At 50.4% G+C, this 16,087-nt stretch overlaps 1 protein-coding gene across 4 annotated transcripts in view; it reads left to right on the forward strand.

Moving 5' to 3' along the window:
- The window catches only part of CAPZB (capping actin protein of muscle Z-line subunit beta), a 139,351-nt gene that overhangs the window by 64,329 nt on the left and 58,935 nt on the right, over positions 1–16,087 (forward strand). The window lies entirely within an intron of this gene.

Below are 16,087 nucleotides of genomic sequence, written 5' to 3' on the forward strand. Positions count from 1 at the left end.
GCCCAAGACAGGAGCTCTAAAGTGGATACTACCTGTCCCTTTCCCCCAGCTGCCTTCTTTTCACTTTTAGAAGCTTACCTTTAGGCCTAGGGAAGAAGAGGCCACACAAATCCAGCAGGTGTTCAGCAGTGCCTGGTTCCAGGCTTTACTAGTCTCTTTGCCATTGTGGAAGTTTCTCCAGCCAAAGCAGTACAAAAATCTAGCCTCTCAAATGCTTTGGTGGCTTCACTTCTATTTTGAAATGGCATAAAACACAAAAGTGGGCTTTTAAAGAGCTCATCACATCTACTTTTTAAAATATTTATTTGTTTATTCATGCATATATATGGAATGGTTGGTGTCAAAATGATGCCAGAGATTAACTGGCACCATAATATTATTTGAAAATGTTCAGAGTATTCAAAAACACCTATAAAGCTATGGTAAATAATGAAAAGAAGTAAAATCAGGCCCCAAGAGCCAGCCGAGTTAGTAGATCATTTGGCCGGTGAGTTCTGGCTCCGGGTCAGAACCTGAGCCCTCCCAGGTCGTCCTCTGTTCTTTTCACTGTGTTCCCCATCTTCTTGGATGTAATCGTCAGTTGCCAACCATTGCTCATCAACTAGATGTCTTTTAAAATAGTAGCTTGAAAACTTGTTCATATGCTGTAGTGATACATTTAGTTCCGTTGTATGCATTCAGAACAGTTTTACTAGGGGAAAACGTTACTGCAGGAGACTCATGTCATTCACAGATAAGACTCTCTGCAGCAGTCTGCAAGGTCCATTGTGCAACTATTTGTGTATTTATAGAGACACAGACTCCCAATGAGAGGCAGCTCTTTGAACAGAGTCGAGCCTGTGGATGGAGTTGTCAACTTGCTTGCTTTTCCATGTAATAATTCAGGAAATGAGGTGGAGGAGGTTTCTCAAGGTAAATAGCCCTGATGAGAAAGCCAGCTACAGGTGTTGTGATGGAAGCACCAAAGCTACCTGTTTTAGATGACTGTTAAAGAACAGGATGCTGAATTGTGATGCGAGCGAACCCACCATATGCCCAGAATGGTGTGTGTGGTGGTGGGGCGGGGGGATGCCACACCCAGAGCCCCGGGGCAGGGGGTGGGGGGGGGCGATGTAGATGGCTGAAGTGGCCTTGATGTAAAGAAGTGGTCTGGCCGGCAGGTGCTTTGCTCCTGTCACTTCTTGCCCTGTGGGGTCTGATGCTCTGTGGCTTGTTCTCAGATTTTTCTGGGGGTGCCGTACGTACATTTGGAGCTTTATGTGAAAGATCCTAATTTTTAAACATTGGCTCAAACATTGGATGGTCGTGTGAAACGTGAGTCAGAGAAACGGTCTCTGTTGGGAAATGATGGAATATAAAGTTGGATGGGTAGGAGGTATCCTTGGAAGTCAGCAGGAGGGCTTGGATTTGATGTGGAATTGTTGCCGTCAGCCCACATCCTGCACTTTGGACACGGTGTGTTGTGCTAAGCGTTTTCCTCGCGTGGCCTCATTTAACTCTCAGCAATCCTGTCAGGTAGCACTGCAAGACGCAGCCTGGGAAGTGCGGTGTGGCTTGTTTTTCTTGGTTGGAGAGTTTTGGTTGAGCAAATGCGGAAGTGGGTGGGCAGAAGCCGTGGGTAGGATCAGGTCCCTAACCTGGCCAGCTGCAGAGGCTGATGCTGCGTTTCCACTGAGCATGACAGTGTGCCCGGCTGCGTTTAAATTTAGTTTGCCTATTCAGTTATTACTGTATTTTAGAAATAGACCAAGAATAGAAGTAAGAGATGAGCAAATTTTTCTCAGTAGAGTCTTCTTGGTGTTTCACAGGCTATTTTGTTCTTATGGCAACTGAAGTGTTTTCCTACAGCTGTGTTGCTTCTCTGTGACTCGCTCGTCACTGTTGCAGAGACGTGTGTGTAGCTACTCCTGTGGAAACCTGGTCAGCTGGTATACCAATTGCTGTCTATACCAATTTTACTTGGGCTCAGCAGGGAAATTACAGCATTGATGGTGAATGAAAGAGCCGTGTCAAGAGCTGTCCTTCACCTTGGCCAGATACTACTGGGTGAGAGAATCGTCCTGAGGGTTTAGTTTGCAGGAGGACACTTAGACCCAGGTTGACATCCCACACTGTATCTGTCCCTGATGTGCAATGTGTAGTATGTGACGTCCCAGAGATGACTGTCAGAGTGTGCTGTTTTCCCACTTGTAACATTGTCATCTGTAGAATGTGACTGGAGAGGGGGTGGAGGCAGGTGTAGGTTGTGGGGTCGACAGCTACCGTTTGTTGAACACCTGCTGTGTTCTCTGGACTGAGCTGGATGCTGCTGTTTGTGTTATTTATCATTTCATCTAGTTTTCACAGTACCCCTCTAATGCACATAAGACCACTGCACCTTTATTGGATGATGTAGACTCTGAGGAAGAAGCAGGGTGGTACTCTGGCCAACCAAGCAGCACCGGGAATCCTCCTGCCGGGATAACTGCTGGGTACCTTTAGGTCGAATCACTTACACTCAGAGCAGCAGATTAAATATGGTGTGTCTCCCTCATCTGTCTGTCTTTCCTGTTTGGGGGGAAATGTTAAATAATTTAATTCATTTCTAATCTGAAATATTTTAAACATAGATGTATTATGGAAAATAATTTAAAGTTCACATAATTAAAAGAAAACCAGAGACTTGAAAGACGTTCCCTACTTTGAGCTGGGCCACTCAGACTGCGCAGTTCGCTCTGGTCCGCTGCTTCCTGGAGGGCCTGGGAGGCACCGACTTCCCCTCGCCAGGTTGTGTGGGACCCGCCTTGAGCCCCATCTACCTCCAAAGGCTGAGCAAAAGGCCATGATGGATTCCCATCATCCAGGATGGGCTGGGGAGTTGGTATTCTCATTAATTTTTTAATTTGAAGTATGATGAGTTTCGAAATGGAAGTGGAGCCTGACTTTTCACTGAATTAAGGTCTGGTAAGGCATGGCCTCGTTAAAGCTATATTGACATGCTTCAAAAGCCGTTTGAGGCCCCTGCTATGCACTGTAATACATAAGGAGCATTTGGGTTGGTTTTGTAGTCCTGGAAATTACTCCTTTGAATGTTTTTCTTTCATCACTGCTATTTTTCTTCCATTTTCCCTGGGAATGACTGATTTTCGTTTTGTTCTGTTTTTTGTTGTTGTTTCTTTTTAACTGGATTTGCAAAATTCTTCCATTCCTGTAAGAGTCAGTTCGTGCTGAGTGTACCACTGTGGCTCTGAAGTTCACTTGTAGTTTTAGTTCCTACCCAAAGCTGTAATTTTAGAAAACTCGCCCTGTCACGGGTCTCCTAGAAGCAGTGCATCCGGGCCTTTGTTCCGTGTAATCTGGGATCAGTCAGACGTTTTCAGAGCAGCTAATGCCTTGGCCCGGTGCACAGCACTGCAGTCACTCCTCCCTTGCTCACCTGCCGCAAGTAATGACGGGGAGGTGGAGGTTGTATTCTAAGACTAACGAGAATGTCCAGATTTGCCAGCAAACCCCACGAAGGGAACGGCCTCGCTGGATGTCGGCGCCAGAGAAAATGTGGGGAACTTATCCGGTCCACCAGTGGTCCAATTACAGGGGAGTATTCAAGAGAAATGTGGCGTATGCTTGGCAGCTAGGCCGAGGCAGCCCGATCTATCATGCCAGATCGGTTTTCTTTTCTCTTCTTTCCACTGTCAGAGCTTTTGCTGCTTGGGATTATGATGCATGCTCTGATTGGTGGGAAATGACCTTCCTTTGCAAGATGGCCAAAACATCATTTTATTACATATTAATCCCATTGTGCTAGAGAGAAGCCAGCCGAAATCCGTTGCTAAGCTGTTTCAGAAATACCCACAGGTCCATGTGGGCCAAGAATCATATGACGTTAAGATGCTCCCTCGGCTTCCTAAACTTTGACCTTCTATGGCTTTACTCTGCACACTGGCAGCAAGAGCCAGAACTTCTCCGCTGGGGTGTATTTTGAGCCCTGAGCTGAGGAAGGAGTTTGTTTCTGCAAATTGGCACCCAGCAGGCCGCCGTCCTTTGCCTTTTTAAGAGCAAACCAAAAATAGACCTAAATCTGTTTAACCAAGTGGAAGAGTCTTTGCTTGCAAATGTTGGTCACTTCATTTTTTGTTTTTTTTTTTTACTATCTTAACCTGAGTTTTGGCAACTCAGGTTAAGTTTTTTGTTTTTGTTTTTTATTTTGGCTGTGTTGGGTCTTCGTTTCTGTGTGAAGGCTTTCTCCAGTTGCGGCAAGCAGGGACCACTCTTCATTGCGGTGCGCAGCCTCTCTTGTTGCGGAGCGCGGGCTCCAGACGCGCAGGCTCTCCTGAGCCTAGTTGTGGCTCACAGGCCTAGTTGCTCCGCGGCATGTGGGATCCTCCCAGACCAGGGCTCGAACCCGTGTCCCCTGCATTGGCAGGCAGATTCTCAACCACTGCACCACCAGGGAAGCCCTTGGTCACTTCATTTTTTAATTCCTTCTCTCTACTTTGCTTATAGCCACCCGAAGATCCAGCTCTTGGGTGTCCCCCAACGAGAGGGAAAGCACCCAGGCCATCCCGCCAGGCCTGTGGGTTAGAGGTGGAAGAGCCATTCTGATGCTCTGACCAGGGAGTTGAGAACTTCAGCGGTTTTCATTTCAGCATAGTTCTTTTTAGCAACCAGAATTGCCCTCCAGAAATAGAAAGGGCCAGCCTCAGCAGTGCCTGTACTTTGAACAGCTCACAGAAACTGTCCCCCTGTAGGTAGTGCAAGGTCCGCAGGGAGATTACCACTTGACAGACTAGAAGGCTGGCGTGCACGGGGCGCACCTAGACGTGGGGGATCCTGAACCAGTGAGTGGAGACCTCCAGCTGGTGCTGCCAAGACCTGCTCTCCGTGTGGGAAGCAGCCCGTGGAGCCAGGCTCACACACCTTTGTGACTGAAATTGAGGCTGATGTTATTATTTAACAGTCATTAATATCATTGATTATCTGTCTCATCTCTGCTAAGCATTGTTAGTTTCCAGTCCCTAATAGCTGAACCTAGGAAATCTGGAACTGATTTTCCCAGTGATAGCTGTGTGGGGTAAAACTCACAACTCAAACTCAGCCCTGTCCCCGGAGGTTGAAGATGTGCCGGGCCCGGGGACCTTAAGGCCAGACGTGATCTGGTTCATCTGTGGTCAAGAGGGACCAGGCCTGTATTTTCTTCTTGCCTGGCTTCCCAGTTACCGTCACTGTCTAAAATAGTCTCGTACCAGCATGTTTTCCTCCTTTGTTTCAAAGACAGCATTTAAAATGTCTTCTTTCTGAAGAGGTCTTACACTAAATAGGCGAAAAGTGAGTGGATTCAGTCAACATTTACTGAGCATCTCCTGTGAATCCGACACGGTGCTCGACCCGGGAAGAGGTGCAGCCTTTCTTCCTCGTCTTCTCTTCCGCAGGGAAAAAAAATGCAGGGATCCTAGAGCTTGATCCGTGCTAAAAATGACCTTGGCTGGATCCTCTTAGCCCTTGGGTCTGGACCAGCTAATCAGCTCTGAGGACAACTCTCAAGAGTTGCAGGACTGAGTTATTCTTCCTACGAGCATTTAACATCTCTCCGTGCCAGACACCATTCTGGGTGCCGGGGGTACGAGATGAAAGGCCTGGCTCCACAGAGCTGATGTTTAGTGGGGAATTCAGGCAAGATTTTCTGGAAGGCGGAAGGCTTGGCCCCGCCAGCTTTGCACGCTGTATCTCCCTCACAGATCACAGCAGCCATGATTATTTGTCTTCACTTCTGCGTAGCAGTAGTCTCGGCTCTCCAGTGAGTTTCGCCCTCCCTCCTGCCTCCTTGCTGGCCACCTTCCGCCTGGCCTCTTACTGTTCCTCAGATTCTTTTCCCAAAGCATTCCTGACAAGAACAAATGCTTATCTTTGGAGTTTTGAGGGCAAAGCCAAAAGTGGCTGCCTCTAGCAGAGAATTTTATGTTTTGTCTTTTTAAAAAAGAATTGCATCCCAATTCATAACATGCCCACATGCAAGACATTTTAACATAAAAAGAACGCTTTCTTCACCGAAGCCTCGAGTCCAGTTGGCGCTCCAGGAAGTAGGGCACTCCATCCCAGTGCCCTGGTGCTCTGGGACCTTGTTGGAGATGCTCAGCCGGGCTTTGTGACCGGGCCTGCCCACAGTGTTTTGTTTCCCTGCTGTCGGCCCCTGGGAGCTGAGAGGACAGGGGCTCCCGACCCTGGGGCCAGGGCTCTGTAGGCCCGCCAGGCCCAGGCGAGTACCTGGGCAAGTTCCCTGTGGGTTTCTGTTGGAGGTGGGAGCACTTGGCTTCCACTCTTGCATCTGTGGTGGGGTCTACAGGGAACTGTTCTCCCCCAGGCCAGATGTTGTCTCTGGAGCAGGCGCAGGGGAATGGATGGAATAGTCGGTAATTATGCAGGGACCGCTGAAAACAGTCTGTCGCACTGATGGTCCTGAGCTCGTTCTGAGCTTTCCTACAGGCGACTGTGCTGCAGTTTCGGTTTTACAGGGCGAAAAAGCATTCCAGCCAAGGGCCCCCAGCAGTATTTTAATGAACTCCATCCCTTGGAAAGTTGTGGTGAGCCTTTTCATGCAAACATTTTGCTCTTTGAATGGACTGCAGCTGTAGTGACTAAAGTAAGGCCGAGGGAGAAAGCGGACCCCTGACTCAGGGTGCTGGACCGGCCCTCTGTTCCCCACCCAGGGTGTCTCTGCGGAGGGAGGTGGCCTTTCACGACCCCAGCCTGTTGCTGAGGCGAGGACTCTGCCACCTGATGGTGATTTATGTCAAGGTGGAGCTAGGCAGCCCTTCTAAACTAGGACTAAATGTCGTGATTTGCTTAGGAAGAGGAAATGGGGCTTGCTGGGGGGCCCTCCCCCGACCCCCGCCCCATAGATATGGCCGGAAGTTATTTGAAATTCTGATGAGTTCTGTTATATGCAGAATAATAGACCCTCATTTGATCCAGTTAAGGAAGACGTGAATTGCCTCCTGAACATGCAGTCCAGACCTGTTAAAACCTGAAACAGAATGAATACAGGAGAAGAGTACAGGGTCATTTGCTTTCGTGTGTGTGTGTGTGTGTGCTGAGCATTCTAGAACAGTCGAGGCAGATTACCCACTGTGGCTGCGGGCTTGAAATTCTCCAGAGCTAGGTAATTTGAAAGTTAGTTGTCTCCCATCCCTTTAATGTCAGCCACCCAGTGGTATGCTTTTGTTATTTTTCATAGGATATTATAGAGTTCAAAGTAAAAATTATTTTTTGTTGGGTCTCAGATTTGGAATTTGCTTCTCCCCTCTTTTCATTCTTCATAAAATCTTTTTCAATGGACGACATAGGAAAATAAATTGCTTTCATGGCGATCCATCAGATGTCAGAAGCACTGATATATATGGGCCTCGTTATTAATACATTTCATCCATTACCTTGTTTAATCTCCACGGCCGCTCTGTGAGGCGAGTGGCGGGCGGGGGGGCGGGTATCCCCTTTTATAGATGAAACTGAGAATGTCCCAGCACCCCATGAGTCCCATACCTGATCCGTGACCGAGAGGAGAGTCTTGTCTGTTGAATTGCTCTCTTCAAAAATGAAAACATTATAGTATGTCATTTCTCATAGGTCCTGTTAGGGCCAGACTGTCTTCTAAGGTGAAACTATAAAAGACATTTGTGATGGGGGCAGGGTAGGCACCGTGGAACTTGTTAGGTACCTCAGGAAAAAAGACATATAGAATCTCTCTTCTATCTCTCCTGGTATGAAGCCCCTTCAGAGTTTGATGAGCAAAGAAACTGCTGCCCGATTCTGCATGGCCTGGCTGTTGGAGCAACTGTGCCGAGGTGACTACCTCCAACCCCCAAAACACACACACACACACACACACACGGTGTGCACTGTGTGTGTTGGGGGGTGGCATGCTCATTATAAAAGCATGTTGTGCAAACCCAAGTAGTATGTCCCTATCTCTTCTTTCAGTTGATTAAGCCAGTCTAAAAATTTTAGGAAAAGCAAGTTCTTGCACTGCAAGATCTAAAGGGATGGGTCCGGAAAGTGACTGCTTTTAAATCGAATGTACCAAAGTCAGCATACACACCAGCATAAACCGGTTAGAATATATAAGGTGCCAGGGGATGGGAGGGCAAAATCCCACTTGTAACAGCAGAACAACATGCCACCTAGGAACAGGCTTCCCACAAGGCACGTCGGCCATGTGTGAAGAGCCTGCACAGGTCGGAAGTAAGGGCAGAGCGGATGCGGTCCGAGAGCTCAGAAACAGGCCCCGGGATGTAAGAACTTAGGGTGTATTACAAGTGACAGTCACAGTTCAATGCGAGAAAAGAATTGACTCTTCAGTAAAATTGCTGGGACAGCTAATAGTTTTGAAGGAAAACAAGCTGGATATCTATTGCACGGCATGTACTCATACTCCTGATAGATTAAGGAACTAATATTAAACGAACATGAAAGAATCAGAGGGAAAACATCAGTGACGTTTGATGTTGAGGTCGGGGGGAGGCCTTTATAAGGCATAGAAGCTAATGCCAACGTGATGGCTTTGAAATATGCAAATTTAACTTAAAAGTTTAATCAAAAAAAACTTAAAAGGCAAAGAACAAACTCTGAAAAATAGTTGTAGCCTCTGGCAAAGACTGTATCTCCTTAAATCTTCAGAAAACACCTTCTGAGGTTGTTGCTGTCATCCATCCCTACTAGGTGGAAGCAACAGCAGGGCCTTCAGCAGCTTGTCCAGGGTCACCAGGTAGTGGTGAAGGAGCCAAGCTGTGAACCCAAACAGCCCAGGGCCCTCAGCCGCTGTGCACCGTTGCCTCCACTAATGAGAAAAGTAGGAATACTCTGTGGGACAGAGCCAAGATGTACAGGGGGGGGCCGTGCAAAGGCCTGATCCACAAATGAAACAAGATAGGCTGGCTGGGAGAGTCTCCTTCACTGCTGACCCCTGTTTCTGCTCAGTGGGTGGATTTTATTTCCTCCTGGATGCAACTTACACTTTTCCCGACTTTCATGGAATTGGTCAGCTCACCTTGGTGTTGAGCCTCTTGAGGAAAAAAGAGAGCGAACAATTGAGGAAACATGGCGCATTCTAATTACCTTCTAGGAGCTTCTCCTCCAGATGGTCATGTTAAAGGTTCTGAGAAGTCCTGCACTTAGCAAAGGAAAAGGGAGAAGAAAAGAACCCGTTTTCCTTTAACTCAGCATTTCTCTAACTCACTTTCATGCAATCCACTTTGGAAAACACGTCAGATGACCTGGATTCTAGAACCTTTTGGGTAGTGGTCCTAAGTGTGATGTTTAAATTTTCATAACTGTTTGGTAAAGTGTCATGGAAAGAAACAGCTTTTCTTGTTGCTTTTTCAAATAGAGAACTAATTCCTTCAATAGGAGAGAGAAAGCGCTACGTACGTTAAGCAAGTCTTATTGGAAGCCAGGAGGCCTGGGTTGTGGCTTTGGGTGCCACCAGCTTGCTCTGTGACCAGCAGGTCTCTGGGTCTCCGGCTCCTCCTCTGTGAAGTGAGGGCCAGATGGTCTCAGGCCCAGAATCTGAGTTCTGTTGCCCAGCACTAAAAGAACATCACCATGGATACCCTTATGTCGATGTCACTACTTTCCGGGTCCCCTTTTGCTGGCAAAAGAGGCATTGATTTCTCTCCGGTCTGTGAGAACATAACCTGCCCCGAAGGGTAACTCTGGGGAGAAAGGCGAGCAGGTGGGGCCCCTGGCACCCCGCCTCCCCGCCACTCCGGTCAGGCAGAGCGAGGCGGACCCATCTTGAATCCTTCCTCAGCCACCTTACCTCCCAGAGTTGCCTCCAGTACACAAGATTGGCATAAGAAACCTGCGTTCCCGGGGCAGTTGTGAGGGCTTGGGAGTGTGTATGAAGTGCTAACGTGTGCAGGAAAGACAGGTGCTTAAAAAAATGCTCACTGATGCTTTTACTACCTTCACTGGCTTCCTAGGACCTGTTGGCTTAACCCCCAGGTTCTGCCTGCCTAGGGGCTGTGCCCTGACGTTCCAAGCAGCCTTCCTGGCTGTTTTCACAGGTGGACACAGCTCCGGCTTTGACTCGCGTGGGGGTGGGGTGTTATGACCCAGCGCAGGATTGTAAGGACTTGATTGGTTTCACCTGGAAGAGAGGCGGTGACGAGGCCCTCCATTGTAGATGGGCTTGAACACCCACCGCTCCCTCACCCGCCACATTTCCTGAGTTCTCAAGTTGGGATCCCTGCACGGAAAGCTGGGAAACGCCGTTGCCCGCCACCCCAGAGCCGTTGGAAGGGGCCAGAGTCAGACTGTGGCTGATGGGCTTCGTGACTAGTAATAAGGCCTGTCATTCCACAGAGGCGGGGGTAATCTGAGAGCACACTTCTTGGTCTGCCTTGGCGGGGCGTGGTCTCTCCCACTCCCCTTGCTCATTGCTTGGGCGGCCGCTCTTCTCACTGCCCCAGGTACTTGGATGGTCTTACGAGGTGGAGAGGGGTTTTAAGGTTGATCTTAATGTCCAAGGACAAGCCAGCTGGCATTGTCACCTGCCAGGTCATTTGATCTCATGACCTTCACTCCAGCCATCCAGGGGTGCCACCCAGGTACCCCCCTGTATATCATCCAGTACAGGCCAGCTGCGAGCTCTGAGTCCCCAGGATCCCTTTCTCTATTATCCAGTGTCGTGCTTTCTCACGCCTTCACTTGCATTCACTTTACACTTGCACCTTATCAAGACTGCTCATTTCTTGTCCCTGGCTTGAACCCCCGTCTCTATAGTTTTTATCCTCCTCCTCCCCGCTGCCAGTGTAACCCCCAGGGCACCCCTTTTCTCCAGCTGGAGAACCCCCAAGTCCATACCTGAGGGTCTTTCACAGGCAAGCGGCAGTGGTCCTCTATTCCATGGTTTCTGTCCCCTCTTGAGCCTCCTGAGTCTGCTTCTCGTGGTGGGGAAGCCATTTTAGCATCTCACCTGCTCTTGCCTGTTGATACCCCCAGTGCGTGTGCCACCAGCCAAGGAGTGGAAGTTTGGGGGGTGGGCTGGAAGCAGAGTGCCCGTTTATTTTGCAGTGTCCTTCGAAACAGATTGGTTATTTAATGGTTCCCTTCTCCCCATCCCCCCCGCTCCCTTACCCCGCCATTTGCCAGGTTAAAGCAGCCTATTTTCGTATATTTGGAGATCAAGCTTCTGTAAAATTCTTGGTTAGGTGTTTTTAGGGCAACTCTTAGTCTGAGACGGGATGGCCGACATATCTGCTAAGGAGCAGTGGGATGTGATTCAGTTGAATGCCTTGCAGTCTGAAGCCCCAGCCAAACTCTGCTCTCATCTTCATCACGTCTTAGCTGTGTGTCCTCGGAGCCTTGACTTCCCCGTCTAGGAGGTGGGCCTGACGACCCTGACCTCGAGAACTAGAGATCGTGTATGTGAAGCTTTAGCATAGTACCTGGCTTAGAGGGGCTGCACGGGGTTCTGAGGTCACCTCAGATTTGCACAAGTGCAGTGTGGTCAGTGTGCAAATGAATAAAAACCGTGCTGGTCTCCTGGCTTGAATTGATAACCATCAGATGCCAGAGACTGTTCCAGACGCTTTATACATTTACCACAAGGTTCGTTTTCTATAGCCCCATTTTACAGATGAAGAAACTGAGAAACTTAATGAGTTGGTTATAGCCTCATTAGTAAGTAGCAGCGTCAGGGTCCCCAGGCCCATCCAGTCAGAATCCTGCCCTTCTCCTGCCTGCTGGCTCTGCCCACAGCTCCCCCAGGAACAGCTTTCTCCTTGTCACTGCGGGTCACCAGCGGACAGCTGCCTCTGAATGCAGATATTGTCACAGTAATTAGCACCAGCAAGACCCTGTTCAGTCTTCAATAGAGTGTAGCTTTCCCCTTCCCACAGGGAGTCCTGTTCGGGCATCTGTGGTTTAAGCCGAGATCCTGACAGAGACGGAAGCGTCCACGGTAATGCTCACATGGACCCCACCTCCAGGCAGCGGCTGCCACCACCACCCAGCGGCACTGCCGTCCCTGTTTTTTTGTTGTTGTTGGGGGATTGGAGGCGGGGGAGGCTTCCCATTGCTCGCATAAAGGAGTAAGAGCTTCAGAAAGGGTGCAGGGTTGAGGGATGATTCCACCCTCCTCCATTTTGGGGTCAGTGGCCCTCATCAGGCCGGACACTTTTTATTCATTAGTCGGACGGTTCACGGTTGCCCCTTTGCCACATCTGTTGCTGCCTTCCTGGACCCATCTCACTCACAATTAAGGTTCATTAGAGACCCTGTCAATCACAGCATGCACAGAACCTGCCTATGAGAGGCCTCACGAAGGGGCCGTCCAGCCTGTGGCCCCCCTTTGCACACGATTACCGACCAAACTCTGGATGTTTGGTGAGCAGGAAAAGAGGTATGAATGGCACTTGTGACACTCCAGACTTTCGGGTCCTGGCGGGCCTGTTACCTTCTATGTAATTGAAACCTTCAAGCTAAGAGCAGAATTGATGTTAGAGATGGTGGTGGTAGGAGTTATGTCAGATGGAGGCTTTGGAACAAGTATTTGACAGCAGGCTACTCAGAGGAGAGATTTGAAGCCAAATAACAGAAGAGATTTAATTATCGTTAATCTCCCTGTCCCCTCTTTCTGGAATGTACAGGCACACTTAATTACTGTTGACTGGAAGCTTAAGTAACACTCTGGGTTCAGAACAGAACCCTTGAGGAGATTTGCCCCAGGCTGAAAACGATTATCCTTCACACGAGTGGGTTTTCCTTTCTTTCTGACTGTGTGTCAAAAACAGTTGGGAGTAGGGATGTGGCAATGTAAGTTACTCACCTACTGCTGCCTCCCCAGCATTTTCCTCCCTGTTTCACTGAGCTTCCTGTTTCTCAGCACTGTGTGTTAGGGAAGCCACATCTCCAAGTTGTGTCACGCAGCAGGGGTTGGCTTAGAGCACTTCCTGTTGATGGTGTGCTGTAATTTTGTATTATTAGCACCCAAGGGCCCCCTGGATTGGAAGCACCTGTGGGATGTAACCGTGCACGTCCGTATCTCCAGACCCTGCGCAGTGCCTGGCCGTGTCTTTGATGCTAAATAAATATTAGTTAGCCATCCAATAAACTCGCCCATCCCCGAACTCTGCAAGGGGAGGGGACATATTATGCTTCCTATGCTGCGTCATCTGAGGCGGAGAGATGCAGGGAGACAAAGATGCTGTGAAGCTGAGACGTAACACGGGAGACCTCAGCCCCGCGTGCCCAGGGCTGGTGGCCCTGGCAGGTGCCAGTACTCGGAAAGGTGGTAAATCATCTTGAGTCTTTAAGACCACGGGAGTCTGAGTTAGCGGCCTCTGGGTGTGCCCTGAGTTATCCTGGTGACCTTGAGTAGGCGACTTCAGTTCTCTGTGCCTCAGTTTCCTCGTTTATACAAGGAAGCGAATGATGACTACCTCATTCTCAAAGAAGGCAGCTGTGAGGACTGAGTAGCATGGCTCAGGGGCTTGGGGCGGTGTCGGGTTGCAAGTGAGCGCTCAATATCAGTGCTAACTGCTGTGACAATGAAAAAGAAGATGCTGGCCAGCTCTCCTTGTGGCCTTGATGACAGCAGGTAGTGAGTGGAGGAGTTCAGTGACAGAGCAGCTTGAATTCTTGGCCTTGCCCGTTGGAGTTCAGCTGTCCTTTTAAGGTGGAGTGTGCCCCTTGCCGGAGTGGCCTGCTTCTCCCAGGGGGCCCGGCCCGTGGGTGAGTGCTTCCTGATCAGGCTCTAGGGGATGCTGCCGGCTCCCCGCCGGGAAGCGGGCAGTGAGGCGGGCTCAGGCCTCCTCAGTCTTGACGCCAGCACCTCTAGTACTTTACCTCGTGGGTCTCGACAGTGAAGGCCCTAGTAAGCAGGCGTGTGACGGCTGGGGGCCCAGGAGAGAGGCAGGCCCCAGCGGCATTGGGTGCGGCTCAGACAGTTGGAGACCAGTGGAGTGCCCAAAGTGGTCACTTGGAAAGAGCGCTGCCCACCCCCATCCAGCCTGTCAGCTGAAGGTGTGTTTATCCTCATGTTAGAGCAGTCCTGTGAACACTCTCTTGCTGCTACCCCACCCTAGATCACCGGCTGCCCCTGCCAGCCTCTGGACCTCCATGCCTATAGCCCCCCACCTGCCCCAGCTCGCTTTGTGCAGCCAGAGTAGCCATTCCACACGTGGTGCCGGTCATGACCCTCCGCGGCCCTTCACGGCTCCGCAGTGCTATCAGGGCCGAGCCCAGACAGCGGTCTGGGTTTGAGAACTCTTGATCGGGCCCCGTCCACCCCTCCTGCCTTCCCCACGGCCCCTCTGCTCCAGCCATACTGACCTGCTCTAGGGTCTCCCAGACCCTAGAGCCGTCCCCTTTACTGGGAACACGTCTCACACCCACCCTGCTTGTCTGGCAGCCTGCCGCTTGGGCCCCACCCCCTCCCACCTCATCACCCTGCCGGCGGGAATGGCTTAATTATAGGAATCTGCTGCTGCCCACTCAGCTCTCTGAGGGCAGGGATCTCATGTCTGCTCTGTTCACCTTTGTATCCCCAGTGTGTGGCACGTGATGGACACTCAGGGAAGGCTTGTTGGAGCCCCTGCTGAGTGCTAGGGCCTGAGCCGAAGCCCTGGGGTCAGAGCGATAAGTGCAGTGAGGTTTGTCTTCAGAGCTCGCACGGTCATGGGGCGGGAGGGGGAGCAGATACCCAGGTGGATCCACTACAAGGCTTCCCATGAGAGGAGCATAGAGTTCTGCGGAAGCACCACCGAGGGGCACCAGGCCCACCCTTGGTGCGTGGGTTTCAGGGAAGGCTCCTCGGCGTAGGTGGAGCCTGAGACAGCCTAACAGGGCGCTAAGGAAGGGAACCAGCCAGGCCGAGACTGAGCAGGGGCAGTGTGTTTCCGTCCCGATCACAGCCCGTGAACTGATGCCCGATGAGCCGTGGGCACTGGCTCAGGCCTTGTGGATCGGTTGCCAAAAAGCAGGTGGTGAGCACACACTCCAGTTTTGCTGAGGATCAGCTGTTGGTTGCTGCTCAGACTTTCCAGGTGGATGAGGGAAGGGACGGAGATCAATTGACTTCAAGATTAGGGCTGGGAAAGGGGCCTTTTTCTTAGGTTACTCCACGTGCCCATCTGCCTCTGGAAAAGCCCACATCAGCCCTCCCCTGGGAAGCAGTGAGCCTGCTGGCCAAGTGCTTTATGGAGCTGCCAGTGCCACCCGCCTTTATCTTGTCTGATCTCACAGAGACCTGGGACTTTCTGAATCTCGTCAGGCGTTGTGTCAAGTCCGGGCGCCTCCTTTGCAGCTCTGGTCAGTAACAGCTGCTGCCCCTGAGGGAACCCAAAGTAAACTCGTGACTTTCCGCTTTTCCTGAACTCTTAGATTTTGGTGGTGGAGAGGGCTGCAGAGTCTATGCCTTTGTTTCTGATCCTTGTTGCCCTTACAACTTAAGATGTGGTAGCGCTTCTTGTGACTGCTGGGAATGCTCACACAGGGTGTCCTCCAAAATAGAGTTGAATTACCTGTGCCCGGTGCTGCACTGGATGTCACCATGTCCCAGCAGAAGAGTATCAGCATGGGTGGCGGCTATTTGGGGAAAACCGTTGCTTCTGCTCCCGCCCCTTGGGAGTCCAAGTGGTCCATTTGGATGGAGCAGGGGATATCATGTTTCCATTTTATTACAGATCATTTGCCCAAGTGCAGGATATTTAAGTCCACTGGAAATACTTGTGAGAGTGCTACATAATAACATGCAGAAATACAGTCCGTAGGTCTGGGCGGGGCGGTGGCGGGGGGGGGGGGCCCAGGGGTTCGTTTTCCCTTGAATCATGTTTTTGCCTTAAAACTCCTTGACAGAAGAGCTTTCCTGAGTGCTGTCTGTGGGAAGCACCCTTAGGAAGGAGAAAATCCAGCCTGTCTTCTCCCACAGCCCGGTGGTCCTCTTCTGTTGCTTTAAGGGATCACCGGTACCACTGAAAGGTGGCAAGGGGACAAGACCACGTGCTTCCTTCTGGGTGAGAGTGTCAAGCAAATTGGAGCTTGTTGATTACCCCATTGCTTTCCACATTCTTTCCATTCATTTGCCGATGCTCCACAGGCTTTGCAAATCTTT

This window comes from Lipotes vexillifer, unplaced genomic scaffold, assembly GCF_000442215.2.
Source record: "Lipotes vexillifer unplaced genomic scaffold, Lipotes_vexillifer_v1.1 scaffold496, whole genome shotgun sequence".
NCBI classification, from domain to species: Eukaryota; Metazoa; Chordata; class Mammalia; order Artiodactyla; family Lipotidae; genus Lipotes; species Lipotes vexillifer.